Source organism: Pangasianodon hypophthalmus, chromosome 15 (assembly GCF_027358585.1).
Source record: "Pangasianodon hypophthalmus isolate fPanHyp1 chromosome 15, fPanHyp1.pri, whole genome shotgun sequence".
Taxonomy (NCBI): domain Eukaryota; kingdom Metazoa; phylum Chordata; class Actinopteri; order Siluriformes; family Pangasiidae; genus Pangasianodon; species Pangasianodon hypophthalmus.
In genome coordinates this window covers 5,995,539-6,009,528 of record NC_069724.1, presented here as the reverse complement: position 1 = coordinate 6,009,528, position 13,990 = coordinate 5,995,539, and the positions used below count along the sequence as shown (strand labels likewise).

The 13,990-nt window shown below is 38.0% G+C and overlaps 1 protein-coding gene across 14 annotated transcripts in view; it reads left to right on the top strand.

Annotated features, from left to right (window-relative positions):
- The first annotated feature begins 7,593 nt into the window (after positions 1-7,593).
- The window catches only part of nrxn2a (neurexin 2a), a 342,233-nt gene continuing 335,836 nt past the window's right edge, over positions 7,594-13,990 (top strand). For all 14 annotated transcript variants that reach the window (XM_034311208.2, XM_026938618.3, XM_053240211.1 and 11 more), the window contains exon 1: positions 7,594-7,821. The gene's annotated coding sequence lies outside the window, so the exon portion shown is untranslated. The remainder of the gene's footprint in view (positions 7,822-13,990) is intronic.

The following is a 13,990-nucleotide window of genomic DNA, read 5'->3' as shown; positions in this document are numbered from 1 at the left end:
GTGTGGTCTTCTGTTGTGTTATGCTTTCTGAAATGCTTTTCTGCTCACCACAGTTGTAAAGAGTGGTTATTTAAGTTGTCGTATCTTTCCGGTTAGATAAAACCAGTCTGGCCACCTCTTTCATCAACAAAGCATTTCTGCCAGCAGAGCTGCCACTAACTGGATGTTTTTTTTTTGTTTTTCTCACCATTCTGTGTAAACTCAAGAGACTGCTGTGTGCGAGAATCCTAAGACATCAGCACTTTCTGAAATACTCAAACCAGCATTCACTTGGATATAGGTACACTCTCTCTATCTCTCTCTCTCTCCCTCTCTCTCTGTCATATGATAAATATAAAATTGGCTTGCACTGCACCCATTTTCACCCTGTCTCTCATCTCTCTTTTAACTTCCTTCTTCTTATTTTCATGGCCATCACACTGTCACGTGCTATGTAAAACCATAGTTAAACTTAGTTCAAATTTAGCAAAGTAAGAGAAGCAGAAATTTAGCAAAGTTAGAGAATTCTTCTCTGTTGTGGCACCTAGGTGGTGGAATGAACTTCCCCTACATGTCCGAACAGCTGAGTCACTGGTAGTCTTCAAATGATGTCTAAAGACCTACTTCTTCCTAAAGTACTTAAATTAGCACTTAAAAAATCTTTGTGTTGTCTGTGTTCTTTTTACTATATTACCTCCCCAACAGAGTTTTTAGACTGATGGTATTCTTGGTCCGTGACCTAGCGAACCAGTGTCAGAATGTATTTATTGATAGAGACTTCAAAGCACTTCTGTAAGCCACTCTGGATAAGGGCATCTGCCAAATGCCATAAATGTAAATGTAAATGTAAACTAGCAGCTACAGAGCAGCATTGTTCAAGTCAAAGCTATCACTCAGTCATGTTTCAGTTTTAGCCATAAAAAGCATTACTTAAAGAACCATCACATTCAGAGCCCTTTACTTAAAACAAAATGTCAAGCTGAAATGAAATTTATGGTAATATTAGCTGACTAGCTGGACCAGGTTTCAGTGATGATTTTTGTTGCTCTTTAGACTATTTGGCATTATGCTGCATGTATTTTATACACACACACACACATACACACACACACACACACACATAAAGATATTATAAATATATAATTTTTATACAAAATATATATTTTTGTGCCAGTATCCAATGAATGCCAGCGCTGTCACTGCGGGAACCATCCCCAGCCAGGGGTGCACTCTCAGTGCCGGTCCCAAACCCAGATAAAAATTGGGAAGGGTTGTGTCAGGAAGGTCATCCTGTGTAAAAATTATGCCAAATCAAATATGCAGACCAATAATCTGCTGTGGCAACCCCAAATGGGAGCAGCCAAAAGAGGAGCAACAATATTGTTTATACATGCATACAGTATGTCCATGTATACATGTATACAAGAATATTGCTATATTTTGTTCATAACTTATCATGTAAATATTTTAGGCATTAATTCTTTTAGACCTGAAGGTTAACAATTTTTTAGCCTCTTTGACTTGTGGTATTCATACACTTGAACAATGTATTCACTTTTTAATATAAGCGATAATTAGAAAAGGTCAGAATTCATATGCCATGCAATTTTGGGTAATAAAAACATCTAAAGAATCTGGATATATTTTTAAATAATTTATACATGAAAGGGTTAATGTATATGAAGAAAGATTTAATCCTGGCAAATTTGTGGAATCCTACTAGATGCCTGCCAGCAAATCATAAAGGAGTGTTTTCTATAGACATGGTATAAAGTATTATATTGACTAAGTACTACTGATAACTGTTACATCACTGTTACATAACTGTTTCATAATGTACACATTTTTAATCCTTAAAACAAATGACATGTTTCTTGTCAGTTGACTCAAAGCACAACTGACTCAAGGTTACTGGCTGAATCTGCTCTCTTCGACCTAAGAAAAAAAAAAGCCTGAAGTGGCAATTAGTATTTTCTGCATGTTGTGAAATGAATGCAAGTGTATAAATGTCATTGCTAGTCCAAGTTACCCAAGTTATAATATCAACTTGCACAATTTACCACTGTTTGTTTACTGCATTGCCAAATCTGGTAGTGTCCAAAGAATGGAGAGATAACGTGTTGATGCCACATTGCTTAAATTTTAAGAAACTAGATGATGCAATCATTTCAAACACTTGACCGTCAAGTGCTTACAAATAACCCAAATCAAGTAATGAATAAGTTAGCATTAGGGAGCTAGTTAGGTGATCCAGTGTCAGTGTGGTAAAAATTTTGGAAGTACAACACAGAGGAGGTCATGGAACGGATGCTGACCCATATGAATAGCACAACGGCATTTGTGCTCACATTTGATCTCTGCTGACTGTAGGATGGAAATGGTTAAGTGCAGGGTAGTGTGTGTTTTTAATCTTCCAATTAATCTGAATTAACTGGGCACCAGCCCTGGGGAAATGATACTGATGACACAGCTGTTTGGCTGCTCCTCAAAAGATGCATCTGGTGGCGTGTGTGTGTGTGTGTTTATTGAGTCAGGAAGGGGACAATGTGGTAGAAAGTGTGTGATGATACCGTTTATGTAATCATTGGCCACCTAACGCAATCACAGACCCATCAATCTTTTCATCTGTTCCATAGGAGAGAGTCACAGAATAATCACATGATTATACTCCGAGGCATCTATCAAAGCAGCGCAGCAGTGCAGCTATTCCTGAAACCTCGCATTAACGCAAGAGAGAGAGAGAGAGAGAGAGAGAGAGAGAACGAGTGAAGGAGAGAATGAGAGAATAGTCTATCTCCTTTGACCTTGTCACTCTGCATTAATAGCTGTCTCATGCAGCTGTGCACTCGAGGCCTCCAAGGTCTGTCTGTCCACATGGTCCAGGCTTTTTACTCCAGCAATCATTTAGGACAAGCTACAGTGACAACACAGACATTCCCCTTAAGTCTGCAAGCCATCACCAATCAAATCCCACTGCAGATACCTGAACACACTTCGCTATTGAGCTTCAACTCAACTGGCCTTGAGACAGAAAACATTCAGCTCAGCCATGTCTGCAGCATCACATTTCATTTGCATTCATCTTTTGCTTTTTTGTTTATCCAGAAAGGCTCCTCCGCTGCTTTGCAAGCGGCGTTATTCACAAGTATACAAAAAAATTAAAATGCTCAAAGAGTGAATGTACTCCTGCAATAATAACATGAGCAAATCTGAAAAGATGAATTGCAGGCTCAGTCTATGGTACTCTTAAGAACGTGGAGAGGTGTGGCATCTGGTTAAGGTGCATAGCATGAGGCGCTGCATGCCAAGATGCAGTTGGGAAGAGCAGGCTGTTCTGTCTGCTTGGGGAAGATAAAGACAGCCCTGAGTCATTGCAAGGCACTCATAAAAGCGCGCAGCCACTTTTCAAGAAGTCAGGAGAGAATATTAAATGTTGCTCCTGTAATGCTCCTGTAAATGTTTTGGCACACTCGTTGAATGGGTGTCAGATGGGCCTTGTGAAAGGTGCTTGCTTTGTAGTCACACTCCATGCTAAGCCACAGGCTGCTGGTGTCCTAACTAACCACTCATGTTTTCAGTCATTGCCTATAGCCTAGGGTCAAAGCGACACACTGGGACTCGACCATTTATCATGCTTGCTCAAATTATTGGGTCATTACACAAAGCAATTTGCAATTACAGTCAGCTAGCTGACACGAGGCTGCTTAAAATTGGTAGGTTTCCAGTATCTAGTGATTGCAGTATTTAATGTAAATCCTAGTTTTAGGACAAAATACTTTATCTAGGTCATTTAGAATCTAATTAGAATTGTACAATTTCTATGTTATTGTACTTAGGTCTGTTTTTAAGTGCCTGAACTTACCTTTAATTTTTCTTTCACCTAATATTTTTCACTTTAACTCACTACATTTCAAAAGACAAATCTTTACTTTCTGGTAAGAAAAACAAAAAACATCCAGTGAGCAGAAATGGTTTCTTGATGAGAGAGGTCGGAGGAGAATGGCCAGGCTGTTTCATGCTGAGAGGAAGGCTACAGTAACTCAAATAACCACTCTTTACAACCGTGTTGAGCTGAAAAGCATGTCAGAATGCGCAACAAGTTTAACCATGAGGTGGATGGGCTACAATAGCTGAAAACCACATCGGGTTTGGATGCTGCAGCACTTTAGTCCTTCTGTCTGTCCAGTTCTCTCACCTCCCCATCCGTACACATTGCTCAAACAGAGCAGCTTTTAAAGCTTCAACATTCATGCTAATACCGCTGTCAGCACTGTTGTGTTTGTCATCTCATAAATCACTAGCTGAGCCAAGTATCCGTCATATCTCAAAGGCACAACTGTACTGTATAGGTGCACTACATTCTGTAACTTTGAGTCCAACTTTTGCTGTCTTCACTTCTATGTTGGATTTCTCATTAATATGACATTAATATGACATTTCTCATTAATATGAGTGTCGCTGGAAAATGATGAGTGAGAAAAAATATCCTGCACTTTTGTTTTTAGAAGCTAACAGGAAAAACTCTAATTACTTATGTTTGAGGTCATTTGAATAAATTTCTCCTATTGAACTCCATTGTAACTGTGCTAGCAATTACAGTATCCCCACAGGAATTAGTGAAAATACACATCAATCAACAAATTAGTGCCAGAATTTAAATACTTAAAATAAAATTCATATTCAGTGTATTTCTATTATTCAGCTAGACCATTTATTTGATCATTTTTATGTAGTCTCTTTTCTTAAATTGTGTATTATTCAATATTTTACCAAAGTTTGTTTGTTTTAAAAAATCTGTCTAGAGCCGATTTTGAGTAATTATTAATTAGAACAGTGCAAACATTGTGTCTTAGTCCTGGATTACCCCTGCGCTGTGTAGTTAAGTATTTTCCGTCCTCTCGGTTACGGTTACTGCGCTGTACATACTGTACTGTGAAGTTTTCTTCCTCGGTGTCCAAACACTGTAAATGTACCCTCACAGATATAACAGTGGTCCTTATGTTGTCTAATTCTGTACTTTAAAAGGCTAACTAAAGGCACAAATTAAGTACCAATGAAGCTACCACCTCAGTCACAAGCTCTTGCACCCCGTTGTTGCTTTTAACACCTAAACTTTCTGAGTGTGAGACCCCAGTGTTAGTGCACTCCGAAGTGTTCATTATTAAAATACTGTATGTTCTGAGAGCAGAAATTGAGCAGAATTGTGGCTTCTTGTTAGAAAGTGACCTGAACATACTGATACTTTTGAGAACCCATTTCAGTAATTAAAACTCCTATGTGTGACTTCAGACCAGTTCTTAATTAACTAGGGACCAGAAATGAAACATTTGTAGTAGTAAGGAGAAACTGTGTAAGTTAGATGCTTTTGGTCTTATTTTTTCTATTAGGGGTCACGCTTGTACCAGTGATGATACATTTAAATTATTTGTACCTTGAGGAACAAAACTTCTGTTTAAAGGTGATGTGTTTCAGCACTAGTTCCATGCTGGAGTTTTTGCTTTTTTCCCCCCAGTTTCCTGTCTCTAACATCTCACTATAAATGCATACTGGATGGATGTGGCTTCTCACTGGAAAATGAATACTAAGGTAGGCCATTTCCTGAGAAACAAGCTATCGGAAAACTATTATGTAAGTACCACAGAACTGCTCTAATGGAAATGTTTTAGGCCAAAGTTCGAATTACACTTTGCGTCTGTGCAGGATATGCCCAGATTTGGTCTGTGATAATGTATAATTTAGAAACTGCTATGCTATGTTGTAAAGTGTATTAGAAATGTATGATGCAGTTGGGGAGGATGGACTGAATTTTAATTCTTTCTCTGGAAAACAAATGAAGCATTTATTCATGACCTTGTATCAGTTTGTTGCATGCATTGAAACTAACACACATTAGAGTATTGATATACTGTATACATGATATACCATACATATTAAACATAGATACTTCATTGCCGCATCTTGTAGGTGTAAGGGACTATACCTAAACTTCGTCCATGCGGTGTATGTTAATTTTTGTCTACCCTTCATCTGTGTCAGTTTCAGCATTGTAGTGGTGCCTGATACAATGATATCACTGCAGTAGCCACTAAACCAATGGTACCTTCTGTTGTCACTGGAGTTGTACTCTATATTACATCTTTTGTACCTTTATTATGTATCTATTAGTTAGAAAGGTACTCGTACCTTTAAGGTTTTACTCTAAAAGCTAATTAAAGGCACAGCAGTGGTCCCAAAGGCTGCTTATGTACTTAAATTGTTTTTAAAGGTACACTATGATCATGTACCAAAGGTACAAATGATACCTTTGAGGTTTGATGGAGGTGTTGACAAACTGCCCATAGCATCCCATTAACTATAATCCATAACTGTATTCCTGCAAAGTGACCTATATGATATATAGGTGATCTATATGGTATATACTGCCTGATAAAGCGGTAATGCATTTTGGAAGTCACATATTGCCCCGCCTTCATTAGAATACCAATTTTAGGGTGTTACTGGACTACTGTGATAAAGAGGTGGTGATACCTTGGTGAAAAATCCAGCTTTGTCTGAGAAGTGACCAGCTGCTAAAACAAAGCCAAGCTGGTCAAGCTGTTAGATCATCTTTGCCAGCTGGATAGTTATTTTCCAACTTCCTAATTACTCATGTTTGAAATATTCAGATTGTCTTAATTCTTAAAAATAACTTGTCTAATGGATGGCAAAGTGGAACGGCCAACTATAGGATAACTATAGGAAAATGTTATAAGCATTATAGATGTAGTGTAAGATCTAGTTTCCCAATTAGATAAACCATCTTTACATCATGTAGGCTACAAATGAAAGTCTTTGGTCAAGTGTTGGCTTTTACGTATACTCTGCATAGGCTTTAAAAGTCTAAGCTATCAAGATAATTTGAGCAAAACAACCAATTCTACCAAGAATGTGCTCGAAAGTGAGTGCCAACACCTAGCTCGTTGCTTGTTGCCAAAATGATGTTGGCCTAGCGTTACAATACTTTATAGTTTAGCCATGCCTGTTGTGTATCTAGACCTCTGACTCTAGTTACTGCCACATGTTTTCCCTGCATCTGTGTAGGTTCCCTCTGAGTTCTCCAGTTTCCTTCCAAATCCAAAATCTGAATGTGTGTGTGAACGTACACGTGGTTCCCTGTGATGCACTGGTGTCCCATCCAAAGCGTTGCACCCTTGCACCCTGTGTTCCTTGGATAGGGTCCGGATTCACCACAGCCATCACCAGGACGAGTGGTTACTGAAAAAGAAATGAATGACTGGACTTGTGTATAGTGTAGCATTAGTAGAGTTAATTCAGAAACCCTTCTACCAGCACTAACCAGCTGGCAAAGATGGTGATAAACTACTAGTTTTGTCCAGCTTGGACTGTGTTTTGGCATTTGGTAGCTGGTTAGAGTACATAAACTAATATTTTCAGCATTAGATGCGTTATGTCCTGTTCATAGCTACACTGTACACTATCTATTTGATAAACTATGCTAGGTTGGACAGCGCGTGCCGCAGTGGTCCTGGTTAGCTCGGCGCGCTCGCGCTGCGCGCTGATTGGACAGCTGCTCGGCTGACCGCGCCCTCATTCCGGCTCCCACACAGCGCTGCGGGTTAAGGGCGCGAGCAGCGCGCGGGAACGACAACCAGCCTCCGCTCCGGCTCTCACACACGGAGGCAGGTGGAGCAGCCTTACCTCAGAGACAACCCTGGAAGGAAAAGGAGAAGGAAAAGCAAAAGGAAAAGGAAAAAAAGCGTCTGTGGACTCTATACGGCGTGGATATTAAACAAAGAACGTCCTCAGTTGGTTCTCGAGGTGACACGGCTGAACGGCGAGCAGGTAACAGACCGAGCTTTTGTCCTAGTATGTTTTGAGAGACGCTGGAACTGAGGGACATGGCGCTGAGGCGAAAACAGAAGCTGTCACTGGGGTTGCGGTTACAGTTTCTACCTCAGGCTTTTATTTCCTGTGTCTACGTGCCGACGGTGAAACAGTGTAACATTAATAATAACAACAATACTACTAATAATAATGTAGCCTGTGCGCCGAGTCTTTCCTGTGCCATATGTTTGAAGTAGTGTTTACAGTGTGGCAGAATGAATCACTCTGAAACAAGTTGATGTGATTTAAACGATGCCGAGGCAGTGGCAGGATTTTCCTCCATAGCCTGCTAAGCATCCAAGCGCGTGCATCCCTCTGAGTTCGATATACACCTGATATACAACTCACCTGACTGAATCAGTGTGTCAAATGATAAATGATTCACTCGTCGATTTGAGTCTATATTTTGGGAGGGGTTTTGCATTGACGTGCTTGTCGCCATGCTGAGACATTTCCCTGTTTTATTTTTCATCCGCCCACTATACTCTTATCGTTTGGTAGGTATACTGTCAGATGTTAGATGAGGTAGAAAAGGAAGGCTCTCTCTTTCTTACTCTCTGTCTGTCTCTCTCTTTCTCTTACTCTCTCCCTCTCTCACACTCTCTCTCTTACTCTCTCTTTCATTCTCTGCCTGTCTGTCTGTCTCTCGCTTACTCTCTCTCTCTCTCTCTCTCTCACTTTCTCTCTCTCTGTCTGTCTCTTTCTCACTCCCTCTCCCTCTCTCTCTCTCTCTGTCTGTCTCTGTCTCGCTCTCTCTCTCACCTCTCTCTCTCTCTCTCTTTCTCTTTCTCCTTCCAGCATCTGTTGTCTGCTGAGTGCTTTCCATGCACTGAACCCGTAATTAACTGCATCACCAACTGCTGCTTGGTGGCCAGTTGGGAAGAGAGACAATTTCATGGGTTTCTCGTCAAACCGCTTGCCTTTTCTCTCTCCTGTCCTAAATACTAATACACTTACCTTCCTTGAGATGTGCTCTGAGAAGGATTTTTTTTTTTGCATAAATAAATCATTCACTTGCCTTCACTGTGCTTGAATCTCTTGCACCCTGGTTCCATAACTATATCTTAACACCTCATCTACCTGATAGCCGAAAACAGTGCCTCACAATATTGCTTAGCCTGGTCCATTTATTTCCCCAGTGGACAAAATCTTTGATTATTATTCATTCCGCCAGTAGGTAGGGTCATAAAGAGCACAGCGCATGATGCAAATATGTTTTCATTCTTGGTATAATGAAGATTAAATAGATCCTAGCCAGCAGGAAATGATGGCAGTAATGGAATTCGCTCCTTTTGAATGTGTCGGGGGTTTCGCTAGCGATTCCTCACACTGTACACCCAATCCATGAAACTTTCATGAGCTTTTTAAATGGAGGTATAGAAAAGAAAAATCAAATGCTCTTCCTATCTGAGCAATATCAATTATTTATTTAGACACGCTACACTGTGGACGATGAAATATCACATGTGGCTTGACCTAGGTGGCAGTGGGGTTGAGAAGTGTGTGTTCACACACTTATTGTGCATGCCTACTGGGGATGATAGTCCTCCATGGATGTAATGTTGGAGAAGATGGGTGTCATAATTTAACAGAAATTTATCTATATATCCACGCTATAATAAACTGTATATGTGTATATATATATAAATGTACAGCCTTAGGTAACTTAGTTTACTAGCACCTACACATGACTATGGATATAATGAGTATCTTATATATCAACAGCATATAGTGTAGGAAGTCACTCAGTGGTTCAAAAACAAATCCGTGACCATTTTTTTTGCACAAAAAAATAAATTATTAGAACTATTTAAATGCTTTAAGTACTAAATTATGATGGTAAGTCAAATAACCTTTTTTTAATAGATTGTATTGTTTATTGCAAATAGGTTTCACAAAAGTGTGTAATTTTGCAACATAATCACTTCAATCAATTCTGTTTGAACAATTAAATTCTCTGATTAAATTCTAATTTATGTTATGCTTTTAAGATTTTCATTTGACTCACCCTCATAAGTCATGTAAATATACATGGCTAAAACCCAAAAAGTACATTTTGCATGTACTCACAAAACCTACAAAAAATACCAAGTAACGTTTACTTGATTAGGCTGATTAGACTCCGGCGCACACACAGATCAATGCATGCCAACCAGAAGAGGTCATGAGGTTCCTGTGGAGCTGCGCATGAGTTAATACACTTTTATTTCTTTTGCATATGTTAGGAACAAAGTTGAAATTAATTAATAATGTAAATTATGGTATGTAGTGTAATATAATTAGGGCATCTAATGATGAATCTGTCGATTATTTCTTTGATTTTGATTTGTTGGGCTATTTTTTAAATATAGACCTACTAAATACAAAAATATTTTAATTCAATTAGTTCAATCAACTAATACTAACTGCAATACAGTATTACTGATATTTTTATCAGATAGTCTGTCAGAATGAGAATATTGTCAAGTCAACCAAATGAGACACACAACCTAACAGAATGTGACAGTAAGTTTTTGTAAGTACTAGTTCTGAGTTTTTTTTGCAACTAAATGTCTAACCTGCATTTCAAGCACTGATTTGTGCAATTATGACCAGATAAATTCGAAGTAAAGGCAAAATAAATACGTGCTGGGTGTCTCGCAGATTGAAACACTCCAATGCCTAATTCATTTTGCTTGCAGTGTTTGCGTATGGTGAATCATTTTTGGTTTGTGGAATTGACTCCAAAGTTTTGAAGTTGCCTGTTATACGTTTCAGTGCCTGGAATCAGTGAGTCAACTCATTTTGGGTGCTGTTGATAAGTAGACACCGATTATTGGCTGCTTTCGCTGTGATTGACAGCTGACAGAGTGTATGCTGTCCTGCACATCCAGAGAGCACAGCCAATTTTTGCTCCTGTGGCTCCGGCCATGGACAGCTGTGGCATCCTTGGGATTCAAACTCGTGTTCTCCCAGTGTAAGGGCGAATGCTTTTTCTTTTTTAAGTGTTTAAATTCAGTGTATCGGACTGTTATGAACCAGCAGTGAATCAGGCTTGAGCTTTCTCAGGAATCTGCTGATGTGCATCACCATAAACACTGTGTACCATACTGACACCATTTTGAAGACGTGCTTCTTCTCACCATATTGGTGTCAGTCCAGTATAGTGACCCATTTTCAGTGCTGATATTAGGATGCTTTAATGAGCCCGTGTTCTGGATGAGCAGACACACTTAAGGCTGTGCTGAAATTGTTTTATTTAGGTAAATTAGCAGCAGCAAAGACATTATACAGTATTTATTTCCACCTGCATAGCAAAGCTGAACAGTTTCATCTGTTATGATCCACATTCATGTTCAGACTTCTTTACGCATTGTTGTTGAGGTTTGACTAGCAATACAATAAGCTACAAGCTTACAACTAAGACAAGCTACAGTCTGAAAAACTAAGGTTCTGTCTGCTTGGAATAAAAATTGATATTCTGTACATCAATGCATATACACATTAATGTTCCAATTTGGTGGAAGCTCAGTTTAAGCAGAATAAATTAGAATAGAATAAAATACAATATTTGTGAGGTACTCCTTTCATTTGGACATGGTTTGGGTATAACAAATCAGACACTGACCAGAAAACAGTGATTTGTAAAGTATGACGCATACCAGTCACCTACAGAAAAATCACCAAAGTGATTACAATGCAAGCCAAAAAATATGAGCTACAAAGCCAAGAACTGAAACTAAATGAAAACATGCTCAAAACTCTCTACAGAAATCATTTGCGAAGGGCATTCCATATGATAAGACATCGTGGCGATGGAAAGAAATCAGAAGTGCCATAACAACTTTCATCTGTAAAGACATGGTTTTACGATTTACACGGTGGAGAAAACTGGCTTTAGAGAATTAATCAGAATCCTCGATCTAAGGTAATGCCAAGTCAGAAACATTTCAGTGAAGTTGAGCTGCCCTGCTTATATAGAGAATGCCAGGCCAAAGTTGAGAATGAGCTTTGCAGTGTGTCATATTATGCAATGTCACCTCCAAATAAAAGGAGGAAAGAAAAAGTGCCTTTCTTTGGTGTTTAGTTCACGTAATTATCAAAAAGCAGTCATTAATGCATTCAGTTATTTTTTTATAGTCATTTGATTCATTCATTTAGGAGAAAACATAATATAGCCTGATATCCTTTCACAATATGAAATTATCTATATTGTGATCTAAAATTTTGTCCATATCGCTCAGTCCGATAGTATAGTGTAGAATTGATTAGAGTAGAATAGTATAGAATTGATTAGAATACAGTAAAATAAACTATAATACCATAGAGTAGAACAGAGCACTATAATTCAATTCCAAATTATAGAATTGTATAGTATAAAATAGATTAGAATAAAATACTATACTGTAGAATACAATTGAACAGAGTAGAATAAAATACTAGAATAGAATATATTTGAATAGACTATATAGAACAGAATGGAATTGAATAGTATACAATAGAAGAGATTAGAATAAAATACTATAGCATAGAATAGATTAGAATAGTGACATTTCGGCTGTACTCTCTGGTTTGATGAAAAACTATGTCACAATATGCATGATAAGTGAGGAAAAAACTCTGTGCTGTTACAGGAAAATAATCAACAGCAGGGTGGTGTGATGCTGTTACAACCACAGAGTTGATTATTTTCCTATAACAGCCTGTCCTGAAGTGTTTTACTGTTCTCATATCACAGTGATTTGTCAATGATTACATATATATTTGCTAACTAACAACGTGCCATTTTTTATTCATTTATAGTTACATTTAACGTTGTGACAGACACAGGAAAGTTTTCTAAAAATAAAAGGAACAACTTTCCCTCGGACTGTTACAAATCACTGACACTGGAGACTCCTTCCAGAAATGCTAAAAAACCTATCTTCCTATCTTCTCAGCTTCACCATATCAACAATTACAAACCTCTAAAAATCTGTTCACGTGAGCATCCACCATGCAGTGTTTAATTTGTTACTATAGAAAAGATAATGTATTAGAACAAATATTTTAGGCAGCACTACTGCGAGAGCCGCTGCTGTAGAAAATGAATCAACACCTTCTGACCAAACAGCGCTGTGGTCTACGTGAAAGTATTATTGTAAGTGTAGTTTTCATTTCTTTTTTTTTTTCTTTTTTTTAAATAAAAGTTAGTTAAAGGGCAACAGGGAAAAGCTTAAGTAAATAATCATTTTCACAAACACAAGCAATTAAAATAAGATTGATCATACTAAAGACAGGGAAAAAGAAAGAACTTACAGTTTTATCTGGTGCTGTTATTTTTCTGGCATTTTCTTAAGCAAACCTATATATGTGATAAATATTGTGTACAGTACAAATGTCTTCAAGTATTCTAATATGTTTTTGACATATTGTTGCTAACATCATCTTGACTAGCAAGTGTACCTGGCAAGTGTGTGTGTGTGTTTTTTTTTTTTGTTTTTCTTTGCTTAAAAGTATTTATATATTTATGTATTTGCTGTGTGTATATAATTGATGAAATCAGTGTTGCAGTGTGCTGCTTACAGCAGCTGGTTTATTTACTCTTAAAAACAGGTTGTTTAAGGGTTCTTTGGATAGTTACGTGTTATCTTCCAATGAAAACACTCTTGTAGGGTTCGACATAGAATCTTTAAGAAGTCTCTCTGTAGACAACATTTCACCTGCATGTTTCTCAGCCATGCTCAGACTTTCCATCTGGCGATTTTAATGATTTCTGCTTGCTATGCCAAGAAGTATGATAATTAATAGAGAGTTGTTGATGTTTGTGTGTTATAAAAATAAGCAGGTGAGAAGATTAGGCTAATGCAAAGAATGATAACATCTGTTTGCTTTATGTTATATATGTTCACTGCATCTGTTAGAGAAAAAGCGGTGCATGTTTTAAATTAAATTAAAGTAAAAATGGGTTATTGTAAAAGCACAGCATAAATTGGTATTTTTCACAAAGTCAGTGAGACTGTTTTATAATTTTTATGAAACTTTCACTGTCATGCATTGCATGATAATACGCATCTGTAGCCTAAGCTGGAAGCAGGTACTAGTTCAGTGAAAAGGGGATTAAACGTTATCAATAACCTCTTCCAAGCGTCAGGATTGAACCCAAATC